Below are 19,744 nucleotides of genomic sequence, written 5' to 3' on the forward strand. Positions count from 1 at the left end.
GTAGTTTGTCGGGATGATATATCACGTTTGGTGATTTATCGCCCGGCCCGGCAGCTTTTTCAATAACTTTGCGCCATATAAAAAGCGGTATGTATCGCTTATAAATCTAATATTGTCCTCTGCGCCTTCTTGCATATTTAAGCATCCACCACGACTCGGACTTGAAGTCGCCTTTTTACTGCTGTTATTCATGCAAATATGGAAAACGTAATCTGCATCTGGAGGCGTATAAAACGCAAACGCAATTTACTCAAGTTAGAGTATTTATTAGTTACACATTTCCAACGTCGCCCTTGGACTTTTACAATTTAACTCTATGTTATGTTTTATGAAATTCAATTAGATCTACTGTAATAATTCTTATACTTACATAACACATATACAGATTTGCAACATTTTAAAGATAATAACATTTTTTCATTTCCAAATGTGATCGTTTTTGCTTGCAAATGATCTGAATAATATACGCCAGTGATCGTTTAACCCTTTACAAGACAATCGATATGAATATACAGTGCTAAGCAAGACAGGCACAACTTGAACTACTTTAGTGAACGTTCACCGATAGATACCCGCTGTATTGATTTTCATCTATGCTGATTTCTGTTGCGCTTAATATCGAGTATGAATAATCGCGACACCCATTGCGCTGATAACTTTCTCATATCCAAATATTCATATAAAATGTGATGTACCCACTCAATTGAGATGCCTACAGCCTCAGCCACCTCACGTACTTTCATTCTCCGATCCTTTATTGGACGAACTGAAATTTCGACGTCAATTGTGCTGGTATGACTACAACCGAACTCAGCAAACCGCTTTTTGGATTTCCAAAATAAACCAAAATTCGAGAGTTTGTGCGCTGTTTAATGGCTATCAAACAAAAACTAAGTAACTTTTAAATTTACTGAGTGGGAAATTCAAAATGTCACTGACTTATAAAACTGCTAGTACAAAATAGAGCCCATACATGATTTGTTGATTTGCTGGACGTATGAAACAAGACAGGAAAGGGATGAAATAAGGTAAGAAATAAGAGCAGTGCCAGGAAAGAGTACGCCAACATGTAAAATAAAAATACATTATACCATTATGGGATAAGAAGTCGTTCATGCATTCATACATTCGTTTCATTTGTATTTATTGAAATACAAAATTATCTGTAACAATAATAGAAATAGTATTACTCTGTTTTTTTTTAATAAAATGAGTATTTTTTAAATTACTCCTTTGTTTCTTAATATTTTTTTTTTAATTTTATTTATAATATTAATGAAAAATATACTCTTTCTCGTCCTAAAATTTAAAAACAAATTAACGGTTGACGTATTCGAATCTAATGGAAAACTAACTTTGTCCTGTTCCGAAGCCTTTCTGCAAAACTTGAAAATTGTTTGGTTTGCAGCAAATTTATATAATGGAAAATACGCTATCGTTAAATCACAACAAATACCTCGAGTATTTGGAAGGTTAAAAAACGGTACTTTTTACTACAAGTCACAATGATCCAGCCACCCTTAGTCGCACATTTACCTTACGGCGACACAATGAACAGAAAAACCGAGACAAAAGTGAAAAATCGGAATTTTTACTTGAGCGATTTATTTTTCAGCGCGAGACAGCGATTTCCGCTCCCCATTTAAATGCGATCTTGATTAAGTTTCTTTCTGTTCGCGAACGAAGACGAGAAACTTTATTATATCCAACCGCACCTACGGTGGAAACTTTTTGACGTGTTTATGCGACTAAAGAGGGAGGAAGAGAAAGAGAGAAGAAAAAGTGGGCCTATGATTCACTGCGCGGCTTTTAAATTGATCGCCAGATGTACTTTATATTTACCACCAAAAGTGCATTTCAACAACAGCGTTAATGCGTCTCCACTTGCACTTTTCACAAATATTTCCCGTCAGATTACTTTTCACCACTCACCACTGGTGCAATCACCCAATGCAAGAAATCAATACGAGCATTATCTGCATTAGTGGCAATATTTAAAATTTATATTTGGTATTAATAAATCATGCTATATTATAGATACGTAATTAATACCGACCGACCAGTGCGCCATTAGTACGAAATTTAAATAAAACTGTTGACTGCGGATTATTATATAGTAGATTCATAAAAAAATAGTTCACGTTTTTGGAACTATAATTTTGTTTTTTATTTGTAAATTATATGATTTGTAATTTAAAAAAAAATACAGGATATTTGAAACTTTTCAAATACATTACATTTGCGGACATTTATATACATAGAATATAGAAGGCGATCTCAAATGGGCACATGTGAAACAAAGTTTAACTTATTTATTTCACCGCTAGGCGGCTATAAGTATAAAATCAGCATGAATAATAAATTAGACTAAACAACTAATTTTCTGAAAAAAACGCTGACGTAAACAATATAAACAAACAAGTTAGTATTTTTCAAAAATTTAAATTAGATACATATATTCTATAGCATATCCTACAATGTTAAATATTTCGAGAAGCTTTTCTTTTCAGTAGAATTTTGGGTATATATTTATGTGTTCTGTGTTCTGGCATATAGTGGTTCGAATATATAGTTCGTATATCAGGAGAAGCTTAAAGAGCTATAATTGATTTTAAATACATAATGTGTCTTTATTTACAGATCCTTTTGCATAACCAGTGGGAAATGAAATATGGATACAAGAGTCATCGTCATCATCATAAGTCATTCTGTCTACATTCATAGATGGAAATATACGAAAAGCCAGCCAGTTAATTTTTTTTTATTATTTAATTAATACATTGTTACTAGTCGTTTCCGTCTAATCTACAATTTGTCTTTATGCTAACTTAAATCTAGGTATATAACTAGGAGGACCCATTGGCCCTAACTCAGTCTTTGGTGAAATAATGTTTATACATGTCACTGCTGAATTTTGTAATATATGCACCTCACTACACAACACTACACAAGATCAGATGGTTTGATTCTTTTGAGTCTGTGTCCTGTTCTGGTGGTATCCGAAAGTTGCAATATTTCAATATTTGTATGAGAATGGAGTCTTTCTTCATGCCCCCTTGCAATTCTTTTGATTTCCTGACTGACTGTGGGTATCTGAAGGTCTCGATGTAGGTAATCAGTCCTATAGTATTTGGGTGCACCCACAATACCTCTCAGGACTTTGTTCTGAAAAATTTGTATTTTGTTTATGTTAGTCTTTGCAGAACCTCCCCATAATTGAACTCCGTATGTCCATATAGGTTTCAATAGTTGCTTATATAATAGCAATTTATTATGTACTGATAATTGTGATTTTCTTTCTATTAGCTAGTACATTTTTCTATATTTCAATTCCAGTTCTATTCTTTTCTTCTTTATATGTTCCTTCCAGCGAAGTTTTACATCAAGATTCATTTCGAGATGTTTAGCGTTGTTGCTGTATGGAATGATAGTGTTATTTAATATTATTGGTGCTTGTACGGTCTGTTTATAGGTGAACTGCACATGCACAGATTTACTTTCATTAATTCTTATTTTCGAAGCTTGTGTCCAATTATTTATATTGTCACTTGCCTGTTGTAATTGTCGTCAGGCTTCTTCACTATTGTCTCCCACAGCTATAATTGCAGTATCATCAGCAAATGTAGCCATCGTGATATTTTCCATTTGTGATATATCACAGGTGTAGAGTAGATAAAACATTGGTCCCAGTACACTTCCTTGTGGTACACCTGCTTTAGCTTCTTTTATTGTAGAGTAAGCTTCTTCTTGTTTGACTCTAAACGTTCTGGTTGTAATGTATGATTTTAATAGTTCGGTGTGTTGTTTTGGTAGCATTTTCTGTAGTTTATGAACAAGGCCTTCATGCCAAACCTTATCGAAGGCTTGTGCTACATCTAAGAATATAGCTGAGCATACTTTTTGAATTTCGTAGGCTTTTTCAATAACATCTGTTATTCTGTGGACCTGGTCAATTGTTGAGTGCTTGTTAATAAACCCACACTGGTGTGTTGGTATTAGTTTTTTTCTCTCTATGATAGCCAGTTAATGATAATGAAAAGGATTTCCAAATTGATTTGATTGAATGAAGTAACATAACATGTGTTTAATTGGGTTTAGTGTGTCTGTGTGTTTAATTGCAGCTTCTTTTGAAAGTCTCGATGCAGTTCAACACTAATTGGCTAATATGATAGATGTAGCATAACAAGGTAGGATTAATACCATACGTAAATGGTGTGTTTAAATTTTTATTTTAATCTTTCTCAATTCGAATAGTTTATGATTGCGGTCTTTGGGTAAATTCAATCCGCCTTTTTATAACATTATAGCTTCAGTTGCGATACTTTTGCATGAACTTGCGTAACTACGAAAGGATTGCCCACAGAACACCAACCTGTCTTCTTTTAATTTGATTCTGGTTAACACAATGTTTTTATAACCAAGAAGTAGGAGTTCTTACATACATCCAATAGTTTAAATTTTGTGTCCTGCAAACAAAACCCAAACAGTAACTGCGATATATCTCCACATGTTAACACACAAAATTAATTGGGCATAAACTTTACGACAACTCCCCTTAACAATATGAAGTCCCATGTTTTTGTAATCGATTCAATTAGACCTTTTCGCGGATAACGACGTCTCAATTACGGCCGCCCCTCTCGGACCCCCTTTCCCCCGGCAGGTCATCCCAATCGTGCTAAGTGCGCGTACTAAAAATCAAACGTCGCTTCCGACACATCGTGTCTTCCTTCAGCCGCCGGGCGGGGGAGAGGCTGAGCCGTTTCTATTCGATTAGCAATTTCATTAATTATCGCGTATTTGTTTTGTATTTTTCTGGGCTTTTTGCCACTTCATTTCTGTCGCTAATTGAATTAATGTAGGCCAGCTAAATCGCGAAAAGAGTATTTTAGCAGTAACTTGCACTAGTACAGTAAGTTGACTAGTATCATCAGCAAATATGGCTGGTGTTACTCCTTCATATCTTGGAATAGTACTGGTATAGATCAAGTACAACATTGGTCCAATGAAACTTCTTTATGGTACACTCGATTTAGGTAAATTGATTTAAAAAATTTTTACAAACTTTTTTGTTTGTCTGTGAACTAGTACGAGTCATTTTTGGAGCAGTTTTTTGAACAATTTGAATGAATTTTATTATCAACAAAACTGAACTATTATCTTGTTTTTATGCAGCGCTATAGGGTTTAGTTCCGAGAATCTGCTGATTAAGCCAGTACGTTTGTCAAATCGCCAACGCACCCCTTAGATATAAATCATAAATTTCAAAATCGACGGGTTTTTGCCGAGACGAACTCTGTTAAGTCATCGATCAGCGTCGATGGAGATGTGGTTTTTCGCTTCTCGGACCCAAGGACCCGACCGGTCGTCGTTAAAGGCTTGTTCCGGTTCGGCTCTCTTGCCATGTTTGCTCCATCCACAACTAAGACTATTATCACGAACTGTCGAACTAAAACTCACGTAAAGTGACTTGCATCGGCCACATATCCTGTCGGATTTTTTTTGTCGTGGTTACGACCCTGTCGTTTTATTGGATGGTATATGGGATTATTTTGTCTATCGATTTATTTCCTCCTACCAGAGTTCTTTTTAAATTACCGATTATTATTCAATCGCGATTTTTTTACGCTCCCCAGGCATGTCGTAAAACGCGCGTCGAAGGAAACAGGGGCTTTTGCTGGTTCGTAGATTCTAGTTTGCTTGCCCTGCCAATGAAATTTGACGCAAACCGAGGAGCTTACCGATTATTTTTTCGATAGAGAGATTTCTCTGTAGCTGTATACAGCATTCTTGTCTTTTGGCTTGAGAGGTAATTCTTAGTAGCTTTTAAAGTATCAAGTTTTGAAAAAATCACCATTGAAAAGGGCAATTTTTACTAATTCTTCTTATACTTTAAAAATAATAATTTCACTTAATTTCATGTCAATAAGAATTAAATATTAGATTTATAAGGATTATATTAGAACAAAGAGGTGAAAGTAAAAAACGTGTAAAAATAATTCGAGAAATATACAGGATAAATATCAACACCGTAATTGCAGACAATATGGAATCAAAAACCAAAAATTTATCAGATGAGAACCGAGAGTATGGCACTAAGAAAATATGGAATGATCATGAATAAAATAAAAATGAAAGCTATGGTAATAAGAAAGCCAGAAATACTAAATATCTAAATTGAGAGCATAAAAATAGAACAAATAAATAATTTATAAAGTATTTGAGTATACAAATCAAAAATAATAAATGGAGAGCGCAATTAATGCCAGAATTTAAAAAACCATGAATTTGTATTGTATTTGCTAAAAATAATAAATTCGTTAATAGAACAGATATTAAAAGCAAATTTAAAAATGTGTACAAAGCAATTTACACTAACCTGATATATCTGAGAAATACTTCAGAAGGGCAGCAAGAAGACTGAACAGAGACAGAAAAAAATTATGTAATTTACACATGGGGAAAGAGATCATTTAATAGTACCATCTTCCTCTGTACATGAAATCATGACGATGCAACGAGATACAATAACGAGAAAATAATACACATATTCAACAAAACGTTGATCTGCTTCAATTTCAGCTCAATAAACTTGGAGATGAATATTTTTAATCTAGTAGTAAAGCAATAAAGCGTAAATGGTGTTCTAAAAAACAGGCACAATTTGAATTTGAAATAATTAGTAAAATTGGGATGAATCATATATCATGTGCCATACGTAAAAAGCCTTTTTTTCATGAAATATCGTTTTATAATAAATACAAATGATAAATACATACAAATGAGACTTCAAAGAGCAGCAACGTATTAAGTGTGGAAAGTATGCAAGTGTGGTTTTTACTGATTTTCGCTCTGCTTTTGACTGTATACACTGACGCTCACTTTGAGTAGTTTTGCTGAAGCTAAATATATTCTGTTAAAATTGTTAAAGTTCTTCTTGATATCTTATTATGGTTCTATTAATTATGTACGAGTACGAAATGATTTGTCAAATTCATTTAAGATTTGACTACGTGTTCTCCAAGAAAATGTCATCTCTTCACTGCTTTTTAACATAGTAGTAGAAACAACTATGCGAAAAGTTTTTTAAAACAGATATAGCGGCCCAACTGATACTAAAACTTCGAGCATTGCTCATGACATAGCTCGTACTACAGATCCACATGGATTGAAAATGAATGAAGAGAAGGCGAAAGTACTGGCAACTGACCGATCGTCGGCTATTAAAAATCTCAACGGGATCCAGTTAGGGGTAACTGCAGGGGTTGCTTCTCTAAGATGGTACATGTAGAAGAGAGAAAATACTACATCGAGAATAAGAACCGCCTGTTTCGAACGCTTATCTTGCCAAAACTTATGTATAATCAGTAGACTTAGACACTGCTGTCATCTGATATCTGTAAGCTTGAGGTATTTCAAATACAATGTTTAAGGCAAGTTCTACATGTTTCTATCCGAGATTATATTAGAAATGAAGTCATTCTGAATGAAGATGATAGAATCAGTGCACAGTTGAGGAGATGCAGATTATGATTGAATGGACATTTCTGTCGAGTGCAATGCGAACAAATTCCTCACAAGCTTATGCGGCGAACTCGATCTAGTGGATGGAACAGCTCCGAAAAAGACATGAATCAAAACCATTGTAAACGGCATAAAAAACAGGAGACTAACACTGTCCGAAACCAGAATAGCTGCGGTCGGCCGCTAACTATGACGAGATTTAGTAATTTAATGAAGAAGTCCTGCGGCACCAACAGCAGTATATTGACTTAGAGGAAGAGACTCTTCCAGAGGGTCTGCTATAGATTAATGATGCTGACGTGAGGTATGCGTCACTGATTTTTAAACCCCCAAAGCAAAATTTCAAATGAAAATGAATTTTGAATTAAATTAAAATACTTTTTAGCATAATTAAAACGTGGATTACATTTTTACTAACCTAATTACGTCTTTGAAAGTCTCCTATCGACATGAAAGCTGTCTAGATATTTCATAGTAACTAAAAGTCGTAAACTAAAGAAATATACAACACAGGCGGAAGATATTAGAGTGTGCGCACAAGGCCGGTTTTCGCGCGAAGCAGTTTTTCTACTAGCTCGTATAAACAGAATTTAAAGACCAAATATACAAATACTAGTCGTTTGGAGCAATTTATTCGCGGGCGGGCAAAAACGGTCCAGACGTTTCAGAGAAACGACGAAAATTTTTCGCGTTCGCTCATTCCGGATTATGGCAGAAGCGGGAGGAAGAGATGGAAGCCCGAAGGAACGGTTCTCCCCCCTCGAATGGTGGAAAAAACGTTATAAAATAAATCATCGACATAAACAGATGGCCAATTAATGTACGCCATACGAAATGTTTTATTTAACGGGCGAATTAAGTTAATTAATTGCGATTCGCGGTCGCCCTCGCCATCTGTAATTTGTTGTAAAGTTTACGCAATTACGTTAGCCGATATGGACGATTTATGAATTTTGCGCGCTTGTATGTGGAAAAACAAGAGCCCGCTTTTGTTTTTAATAGGCTACGGGCCATTCCGCTTCGTTTTCTCCTATATCTCGCTACCATGATGATAATCAGATTCGTTTACTATGCACCATGGAAAGGAGACAAAATGATTGATTTATTCTGCGCTATTTTTGTACATAATTTTAAGAAAACTTGCTATAATGTTATTTTTGTAGCATTTAAGGTAAATATGAATTGATTAAATGCAAAAAAAGAACAAGTATTGTTTTCCAAGAAGTGAAAGTTCAAGTAAAATTAATTATTATCCAAAGCACTCTGCTCTAGCCCCGAAATAGCTTTTAAAACTAAACAATGATAAACTTAAAGGAATCTCTTAAGAGCTCCTACATCCAGATTTTGGACAGGAAGGATTGTTCTTTGCATCATATTAATCAAAATATTCATTGCTTATTCAAGATTAAATCGTAAATATCTTACCTTAAACTAACAAGTAGGAAAATATGGCCATATAAGTTTAATGAGGGGATCAGCAGAGATTGTTCAGTCTATATTAGAATTTTCAGAAAGTAAAGTTTTTATTTGTCCACAGATTACTTTGAAACAGGCGAATATGCGCTCTATTAATCAATTTCAGGCAGGTAAAAACCAGGCAGTTCAACACCAAAAAGACCAGGAAGTGTTAATAGTTAAGTTTTGTTTCTTTTGATGGACGACAGGAGTTAGTAGAACATCTAAAGGGCAATTTTACATGTATTTTCATATCGAATATTGTAGAAAATTTTCAATTATTGAAGTGTTGAATGAAGGAGATATGATTTACACATGTTATATTTAATATCTTAAAGAATAGTTGTTTAAATATCAGAATTGTCAGATTAAAATGGTTTTGTTTTCATATATTTTGAGTGAATTTAGTATTCAAATGTCAAATAGTATTTATATTGTTATTATTATGTGTATATATCTATAAATAAAATTTTTTTTTAATATTTTTAAACAATTTTTGTTACATATATTCCTGCTTTTTGCACTCTCTAGCGGTTCTGAAACTCAAAACTTCAGACTTAGATCGGCCTGAAAAATGACTCAGTTAGTAAACTATTATCCCGTCGAGCTAGCCGCAAAGCTAAACTGGAATGGTGCCGCACGACCCAAACATCGGCAGGTTCTGACCAGAGTCATACATAGCATGAAATTAAACAAGCCGCATACGTACGAGACAATACACGCTGTTAGGTCATCCATAGCGTAAAAGGAAAACTAATGCAACCTCTGAAAGCAGCAAATGAAAATATTGAAAAACCCCAGAAAAGCTTTTCGCTAGGAAGGGGTCATATTCGGTGTCGCCTTTTTTGTGTTACCCTCTATTTCCTTTCTTTTCCGACTGAACCGCTCGTCCGGCATCAAGTTTAGGCTATTTCCGACTCGATAAATAAAACATGGTCGATCCCTCACGTTCTGTACTGTCGGCGATTTGATGCCTCAACATCCAATAAGATCCGTTAACAAATTTTCCTCGTGCTCTATAAGAAAAAAAGACCTATTTGGAAATAGTCCAGCTGCGACCAAACAATTTTCCACCCTTCCATTGTAAAAATAAAAATACACATTTCACCAATCAGGTAATGGAACGTACGTGGGGCGCATTAGACATTTCCAATATTCCTATATATATATATATATATATATATATATATATATATATATATATATATATATATATATATATATATATATAGAACATGCATTTTGTCTTTACATTAACGCAATGTTTTCATTATTAAAAATGCTATATATGATTATATATGAAATAGTTCACAAGTATAGCATTTAGCATGTAAAGCTTAAAACTCGATTTTCTGGGGTTGGTGTAGCACGATTCGTTTTCTTATTAAAAAAAAAGTTAGTATAGATTAAAATATCTAAAGAGCAATCTCGAGTGAACCCGGGATAAATATATAAGAGAAATACCTCAAAGGAGAGGAAAACCCCGACCAAAGAAAAACGACTATAAAGATATAAGGAGAAATGGAAGGAATTTACATATGGAGAATACCAGCACACCTACACCACATTATAGTACTTAAGTAATAGTGTCCATCAATACTTCAATTATAGTATCTTTTTTTTTCGAAGATTACACACTTTTAATCATATTTTTTTTTTAATTTAATTTTTGAACTCAGTAACTTAGACTAATAATTTAGTGTTTGAATAATGGCATTGAAAATCATTACAACGATACGATGTAACAATATACACTACAGAGACATATTAATTAATATTTAAGCCACCCTATATAAGCATATGTAAACATTTTATTGGCAATTTACCCAGATTTACTTTAAAGACAACACGAATGAAGTTACGGTCGTCAGAGTCTGGTTAATGTTTCTCTATGCCGAGAAAATAAATTTGTACAGTGTGTTAAAAGTTGATCGGCCGCTGATCAAGTTTTGTGATAACGACATTTGTAAATACGTCTGAACATTTTCAGTGAGTTAATGCTTTCAGGGTTGGCTTTCATATTGATAATCAAAATGAAAACATTTTATAATAAGGCTGTCTCATTTAAATTAAAAACAGCTCACCAACAATGGTGCTATATCCATAAATAGTCCCTATTGAATATTTAATTGGCCGTAAAATTACATTAAGGTAAACAAGACTGTATTAAGCGGAAACATTGAGCTATTGCTATTTAAATTTCATAATAATATGAACACTTTTTTGCTCGCATTTTTTCTTTAACAATGTCCCTATCAAATAATGCATTATATAGCAACTATGAACATGCTAATACCTTTGCTGGTGCTAATTCTTTCCTTAGTGAATTAAGTAAATTACAATTATTCTTTATAGGTCTCAATATTCTTAAGACAAATTGTCTCAAAAATTCAAGAAAATAACAGAGGAATTCAAAATAATTTTAGAAAAACTATTGAAATTTCATATCAGGCTCGGAATTGAGCAAGTGAAAGGAAAAAGCTTAAAAAAACAATAAGTAATATAATATAAATAGCTCATTAATATACCGTACAATATTACAAAGTAATGCACAGCAATATGAAAATGCGAAGAAAATGATATATTAAAAGTTTTATCATTCTAGCTCCTTGACGGGTATTAAAATCGAATAGAAACTGTGTAAATAGTAAATAGATATATGTATAGATAAGCCATAAATTAAAATTTTAAAATAATTCTCTTCCTGAAAATATTACTAATATTTGGTGAGCTGGCTAATTTTTATTGTCTATTTCTAAATTTTTAGCAAATATTTTTCCATAATACCTACGCATTCCTTGCTTATTACAAATTGTTTTGCTGTCATTTATTTAATTATAAAAGTAATTTTGTTAATTTCATTAATTTTAAGTAATTAAACAAAATCACTTTGAATGTCTATTTTTACATATCAAGTGCCATTTATCCAAATTAAATGAACATGTTCTTTCGATCCTATAGTCACTGATGAGCTTCTTAAATAATTCTCTTTGATAATCCAACCCAGGAAAATCATGGAAATTATTTATAGTTAGTTAGGTTGTGTAACCAGCACTTCACATTATAAAAATACTAAAAATTGACTGAAATAATTAAATATTTTTCTGTTATGGCATCCATATACTGATTAAAGTATTGCTTAGATTTATATTAAAAAGGACTAATAAAAAGATACTAATTTGTACTCCTCATAATCCCAATAAGTACATAAAATATTTACAGTTTATAGAATTCCCCGTGAGCTCCGTACGAGTATTAAACATACTCTTTTGTTTTCTTAACAAATTCCTAAAAAATAAATTAAGGCGAAAGAAATTTTAAATCTCTCTCGGACTTCAAGTGTTGTTGATAATTTTAGCTTTTATATTTGTTAAAAATCAACATTTCCAATGCCTGCTTTGAAATTTTATAGCTTTGAGGGACTTATAAAAGTCCATTACATCATGTCCTTTTTTCGGAAATCTCTTTTAATCATCTAAACTTTCTTTCTGGACAAAATTCAGGAACGTATTTGAATTTTTATATTTCATTTTTTATTCTGTTCGTTTGTTATTTTCTATCCAAACAGTATTGTGGGGGTTATATATAATGGATAGACTTTTTTAAATAAAACCGCCTTTACAACAAACTAATAAAATTTTAACGTTATCAATTTTTTTAATTGTTCCACTGAAACGGATTCGATTTAAACGCGTTCCGAATTGCGGGGGACAATGGGATCGACGAAAAAATCCCCATTTGAACAGGAAACTCGGCTATTTTAAAACCGAGGCAGGATTTCCTCGTCCCGTTCCCTACACCCCCACATTCGCTACCCCTGTTCCCACGCTTATTATTCAAACTAGCTGAAATGTCGTTAGTCTCTCGCGGGACACAACCGGCCCGGAGTTCCGGACGAGTTTGAACACACGCAGCATCACAAAAAACTCCTTTATTAAGCTTCCCAGTAGCAGGGCGTAAAGATTCGACGTTAATTAACACCACCTTTGATGTTTGACCGAACAATCGACAAATTACAAAGTCGAACGTCCCTTCTCAAAGCGTTTTGTGTTTAGCACGAAAAAATGCTGATACGTTTAATATCAACACATTTCGGAGGTCTCCACTAGAAGAATCGAGTGAAATAATATTCCGCACTCGGTCCTACACAAAGCTGTTTTTTAATAGCGTTAAATTTTAATCGAGGTAAAGCGTCTGGTAATTTGGACTAAAGCGACAACGAACGAGACGTTGGACAACTGCCCTACATTTAACAGAATTAACGAGTCGTTCTCTTAGAAAGACATTCCCCTATTCACTTTATTTCATCCACTTTACTTGATTGACCGTTAAAAATAAAATTTGAAAAAGGTCCTGTGTTAAAGGTGTTTAATTCCTATGTTATTTGTTGTGCTGTCTCCAAACATAATAATGAAAATGTGAATTACCTATCAATTTCTCACACTTTAATATTTCAATTTCAAAAGCAAGTTTAATACATGTATTATTACATAATGGACAAAATAAATCACTTACTCTTCATTGTCAATTGCTAATTGAGTTCATGTAAAGAAAATTTCCCAAAATATTGTTATATATTTTACAAAAAATTAACTGGACAGCTGCTGATTGAATAATGTGTGACCATTTAAAAGTTGCCTTCATGCTCTTCGGTTCACAAAAGGAATTTAAAAAGGAATATACAACATAGACTAATGTTTCGTATGTTAATGGCAGAATAAGATATTAAAATTAGTATAAAAACAATGTATTGTAAGAAAAACATCGACGCCCGCCAAAAATTACATTTTGTATACAAGATTAGTATTCCCCAAACATAATCTTTTTAAAACAATATGTAAAATCTGTTCGTAAAAATTGTGATATGAACTTGTCATATCTAAAACGATGGACAAGTTGATTATTTGCTAAGGCTTTATGTCTGCTTGAATAACAATCTTAACTATTTCCTGAAAACTCATAGATTGTCAAAAACGATAGATAATGTCAAAGATGATAGATAGTGTTGATCACAATAAAATGCTTCGCATCAGAGAAAAAGCTATGCATGAATAGAGAACATTTCAAGGAAATATACAAATATAAACGCGTAATATTTGCAGTTTAGTAATTGAATGTTATTGCAAATAAAAATTTAAACTTTTCAATTTTAACATCAGTTAATATTTAAAGAATAAATAAAAAGCGAGAAAAAATTTGTAAAGGATTCAGACCCATCGTCAGTTATTCTCAACAGATACAGGTATTTTACCTGAAAAATATAACTAACACAATTTAATTTTATAGTTAGAGAAACATTTTCATTTTCTTAAAAGCTGCAGTGAAAAAGAAGCCACTACAGGCAAGTGATTTATAAAACGGAACATTTTGAAGAAGGTACATGAAAAAAATATATCCAGAAAATGGAAAACGCATTTATTTTCATTCCTATTCGTGTTTACGTCATTCTGTTCAAAGAATTAGGGAAACGGTTTAATAATTCACAATCATAGAGCTTTAATCTTTAGATTTATTATAACAATGTTTTGTCTTTAGATTTATTGCAACAGTTTTTTAAACATTTTCTATATAAAAAGAACCGCTTAAAAATACCTTTGTTTTTCTTGTTTCTAAAGTTTTTAAAACTGCATAACAAATGGATCTCAATTAAATGTAAATAATCGCTTATATAATAAATAAAATGCAAAACGAAAAAAAGTTTGACTATCGCCAATTATTATTGAATTATCACGGGCATTTTATAATAAAATGTTACTAATACAAATGCTATACGTAAAACATTCTTTCATTCTTTACATTTTCTTAAAAGTAGCAGCGCGAAAAAAACCTTTGTTTTTATTGCTTTTAAAAGTTTTTTAAAACCATATAACGAAACTCGGTAAAAATAAAAACAGAAAGTTTATTTGTCTCTAACTATTTGAAAAAAAAACCTACAGAGATAATATCATGTTTAGAGAATTTACTAGGTGTTTTAAATGCTGTCATTTTTTCCGAATAGAGATTATAAATCTTTTAATTTTTCTATCAAATGTTACTGCAAAAAGTGACTTACTATGAAATTACGTAGCGACGCTGAGGGTTCCCGCGAGTCCAGAACTGAATCAGAATACGTACAGTTTACCTAAAAGATCAGTATATTTATAATTTTTCATAATTATCGCAACTAAAACTTTGTAGAGACGCGAAAATCGGACGCGCGGAATAGGGCCTGAGCCGGCGGCCGGTTGGCGTTTTCTTGCGGCCTTTGCGCGAGCTACTGACGAGACTGAGAATTGGCGATACACGAGTCGCGCTGCACGCAAGCACATTGCGAAAATTATAATCATTTTCTCATCGGAAATGTTCCGGCCTTCCTGCCCTTTTATTATGGATTGACGTACATCAACATAACATCTAATTACATATCTTCCTTCAAATATATTACAAGTAATCAACAAGATTTGACATTCTTACATATGTAAACTCGCCAATATAAGTGTTAAAAAAGCATAACTATTTAAGGATATTTAATTTTAAAACTTCAGAATTCTAATAATTTTCTGAGTTATATCTGTTATATTAGGTATGTATTCTGATCATTTTTTTCTTTACTAAGACATTTTTTGAAAAGCATTACTATATATGATATATTAATCAAAATATTTTCGAAGAACAAAAGAACGTATTGGTTTGGCAGTTGAACGATCAATGTTCGTATTTTTTCTGCATTTCAAAAATGTGTGCCAGACAAGCCATGCTGCATCTATCTGAACAGGTGGCAATTAGAAGGTGTTATGTCTGCTGGCTGTAACATCTTTCCCAACATTTATAACGTATGATCCAGCGTTGTCGTGCAAGAGAAAAACTTTGCTTCTATTATTTGCAACCATACGTCGATTAATTTGTTCCATTGACGTCGATTTATATCTGCAGTAATAGTTTCATTTGGTTTTTGCTAATCTCACTCTGCTCACAGCAACACTTGACCATAAATATTCAGTTCCGATGTCGATGTGGGTGGCCTTCTGCCTATCCTGGACTTATTGTGCTTGAAATTATCGTAGTAGATCCATTTTTCATCGCCATCTCTTCTTTTTCCTCTGACAAGAAATAAAACCGCAACACTGAAGTGGTTTCAAACATCGGTCAATTCGTCGCCAAATTCCAGGCTTTTGAATCACTCTCATCGCATATAACGTCGTGTCCTCGAAAATTTTTTGAAGGTTTGAACACTGTGTTCTTCTGCAATGTCGTACTCATTGTCTTTGAACTTTTTGATGCCACTTTTTGTCTTTGACATTAAAATCAACACTTTTAAATCGTTAAATCCAAAAACCCGACAATTACGGTATGGAGAGCAGCATCACCATAAGTCTTAAAAATGTTTTATAAGTAAAAGATTTTTTAAAATCAACAACAATATAATTAATGTTGAAAATATAATTTAAAGGCTAAAAACATTTATTGTCATTAATACTAAATGGAAAATTGTTATTTTATTTAGAGGAATACCAAAAATATGGAATTTGACAGTTAGGTTAGGTTGTTTAACGGTGGTTAGATTAATATTTTGCAATTTTACCACTAGATATCGCCGATTAAAATACATACAATCATCTAATAAGTTAGCGATATTGCAACTAGATAGTTTCGTTAGAGATTGCTATCGTGGTGGATAACTTAATACTAATACTTTTTTTTATATTTAATTAAATATAAATGAATTTAAAAATGTCACTAGTACTATGATTAACACTTTTTACAGTTTGAAATACGTGTGTATGATTACTCATTAGAGATTTTATTTCAGATGTTTTATAATCGCATTCGCCATTTTGTCAAATACAAATTTTACATGGAGTTTATTGCTGAACCTTTATCACTTTTCAACAATTATAATGGATGTATAGTAAAAGTACTATTATAAGGTGAATCACCTATAAATGATTAATAATGAAATAATTTGAATAACGTAATCTTATTCAATAATCCTACGACGATGTTTTTAAATAAGAAAATCGCAAGTATTTTGTCTAATAATATCAAAAAAATTGGAAACATATGAACTATTTTTTATACTAACAACAAGAAACAGGAATAAATAAAAAATATAGGAAATATAAAAACTAGGTGACAAAAATCATTTTACTCATTCCATCACACACTAAGACCATAAAGGCATTTTATTAGTCAATTTGACATTCTGTAACTTACTTGTTTCCTTATTATGGCAATTATGTTACAAATTCTTTAGATTAACCATAAACCAAACTGATGAACGCTATTGTGTGTATCATCCATTACAGTAACGTATTCTACTAGGTCGATTAATTCGGCACTAGATTTGTGATTTGACGAATAATGTGTTAAAAATACCAAGAAATTTCTACGTTAAAATAATATTGGAACCACATAATATTTTTTCCACAGTCGTCCTAACAAGTTGCTACCTAAAAAATAAATAAAATATAAAATAATAAAAAATAAAATAGTTTTCAAGTAAATTAAATATTTTACGATTACCCATGTTTTATAACCTACACATTACTACTAACATTTTTATTGATTTTTATTATAAGAATTATATTTCAGGAATTAAATGGACTTTTACTTAAATTTTATAAGCTAGTATAACGTAACGTCAATTTAAAAAACTTTCAAATGCCCTAGCAATAAAATATTAATTTTTTAGAAATGCCAATAATCGAATGTAGACAACGTGGGACAATTCTCATAAATCGTTAGCTATAATTCTAACACCGACTATTAACTATGATGTGTTAATCCAAATAAGTAATTAACTCAAAATGATAACAAAATTAATCACAAGACGTTTAAGAACACGAGTAAAATACTCTTGAATGTAGTCACTTCAGAAAAATAATCAACACACCTTTATTGTATGCAATGGAGAAATAATAAGAATATTAATATTTTTTATTAATAAACCGTATTATTCTACGTTGATAATCGTTTGAAAAATCGGAAGGTAGCAAGTATCAAAAAAAAATGTCCCGACCCTAGCTGATCCTCGGAAAAATGATAATATTGATGTTAAAAGCAGCTTAACCTGCTCTATCTCGTTAAGAGGCTGCTTTGTACGGGATTTACATCTAAATCGACAGGCCCCGCATCCCATATCCGTCTAAACTAAAAATAAAATCCAGTTTGTCGGGTGGTTATACCAATTCCACTTGGGTGTTTTATATATTGAGGGTGTACTCGATCCTTAGTAAATGTTAGGTTATTCGGGCGACGGTTAATTAATCAACATAGCTACTCACGTATACGAATTTGTAAAGCAATAAACCAAAAGAGCTCGCTAATAAAATAAACGAAGAGCGAAAGTGTCAACGCGAACAGGCCCATTCCAGGAACGTATCCTTATCTGAAAAAAAGTTTGTCGGGCTGATTTAAATTTATAGTCAAAGTTTAGCTGGCAGCATGAAAGTTTGTTACAACTGTATTCACAACCGAGTGTAAAATAAATTTTGCACCAGTGACCAAATGTGCAACATTTTTATTCCTTCTGGTTGTTATTTATTGGCTCAAATCGAAAATCGGTTTTTGTTGCTAATGAACTCCTAAGAAAAACTAAGAACCGAGAATGTTCCTTCGTTATTATGTTATACTTCCGTAATGTACTATTTCGTATAAGATTTAATACTTGATTTGAGATATTTCCCTCACTAATTGCACATATAAATTATAGACGGTGAAAAAGTTATTTCGGTATTTTCATATTTTCCAAAGATGATATATTCATTTCAACTTAATTAAATACTAGTAATAACTATTGTAGAACTTCGGATGGGACAAGATCCGAGTTATACGGGGGATGTATCAACTTGACCCCATTCAATCTTATGTAAAAACGATGAAGACTAACCATATCTCCATGCAAGAAAAAATATTCAAACATTAGTCAACTAAATATTTACTTCAGGAGTCATCTATTTCTCAAAATATAAAATAAAATAACGGAAGAGCTAAAAGACATTATATTAAAACATTACTAAGGGATGTTTTCCAATGAAGAGACATTGTTATCAAAAACTAATACAAATCGGCGAGTTTTATATTATTTAGTATAACATAATTAAAGGTTGAAAAAAGTTGACAGTTATTGCATTACATAGTTAAAATTTGAGCTCAAACTACATTAACTCAGCAAAGCTGTGAAAGGAAAAGCGAGTAGAAACCCTACATTATGTTGAAAATTGTGGAAATTGTTGCAAATTGTCTCGATCCATAGTGAAAACGGAGAGACACCCAAGCAAAGTATAAAAAATATTTTAAAAATCCTGTCTGTTCAGAAAACAGAATAGCAACAAGTTCAAATTGTGTATTATTATGTAAACGGGTTTTAGTTACGTCAACCTCTTAACGTTGTCTCCGAACCACTATGTAATCAACTGAGAGAACCTCCCAGAAGACATCTGGCCTAACCCCTCCTGATTACTGGCATGCCTGTATGTGTCTTTCCCTATATTTCTCTATCTTTATGTTTGCCAAATCTAAAAAGTGAGAAAACTCTGCTCTTCTGCAAAGAGATCAATGTATCTTATTTTCAATTTTCATTTAGAATTAAATGTTTTTCATATGTCCACCGCTTATAATATTGTTCTGTCTTAACCTATCTTTGTTCCCCCATAATTTCAACAATTTTAGAATTATCCAAAGTAACACAAAAGCTTATATAATACTGTTTCATAATTAAACAAAATGTTCAATAATTATATTTATTACATTTTCTCACAAAACTGCTCAATTGTAATATCAAATT

The 19,744-nt window shown here is 32.3% G+C and overlaps 1 protein-coding gene across 2 annotated transcripts in view; it reads right to left on the reverse strand.

Moving 5' to 3' along the window:
- Positions 1 to 15,171, reverse strand: part of LOC143193311 (tachykinin-like peptides receptor 99D) — a 104,090-nt gene extending 88,919 nt beyond the window's left edge. For both annotated transcript variants that reach the window (XM_076399464.1, XM_076399472.1), the window contains exon 1: positions 15,032 to 15,171. The gene's annotated coding sequence lies outside the window, so the exon portion shown is untranslated. The remainder of the gene's footprint in view (positions 1 to 15,031) is intronic.
- Between the last annotated feature and the right edge of the window lie 4,573 nt (positions 15,172 to 19,744).

Source organism: Rhynchophorus ferrugineus, unplaced genomic scaffold, assembly GCF_030347505.1.
Source record: "Rhynchophorus ferrugineus isolate W39M unplaced genomic scaffold, kcgeb_rfMv2 rfM1, whole genome shotgun sequence".
NCBI classification, from domain to species: domain Eukaryota; kingdom Metazoa; phylum Arthropoda; class Insecta; order Coleoptera; family Curculionidae; genus Rhynchophorus; species Rhynchophorus ferrugineus.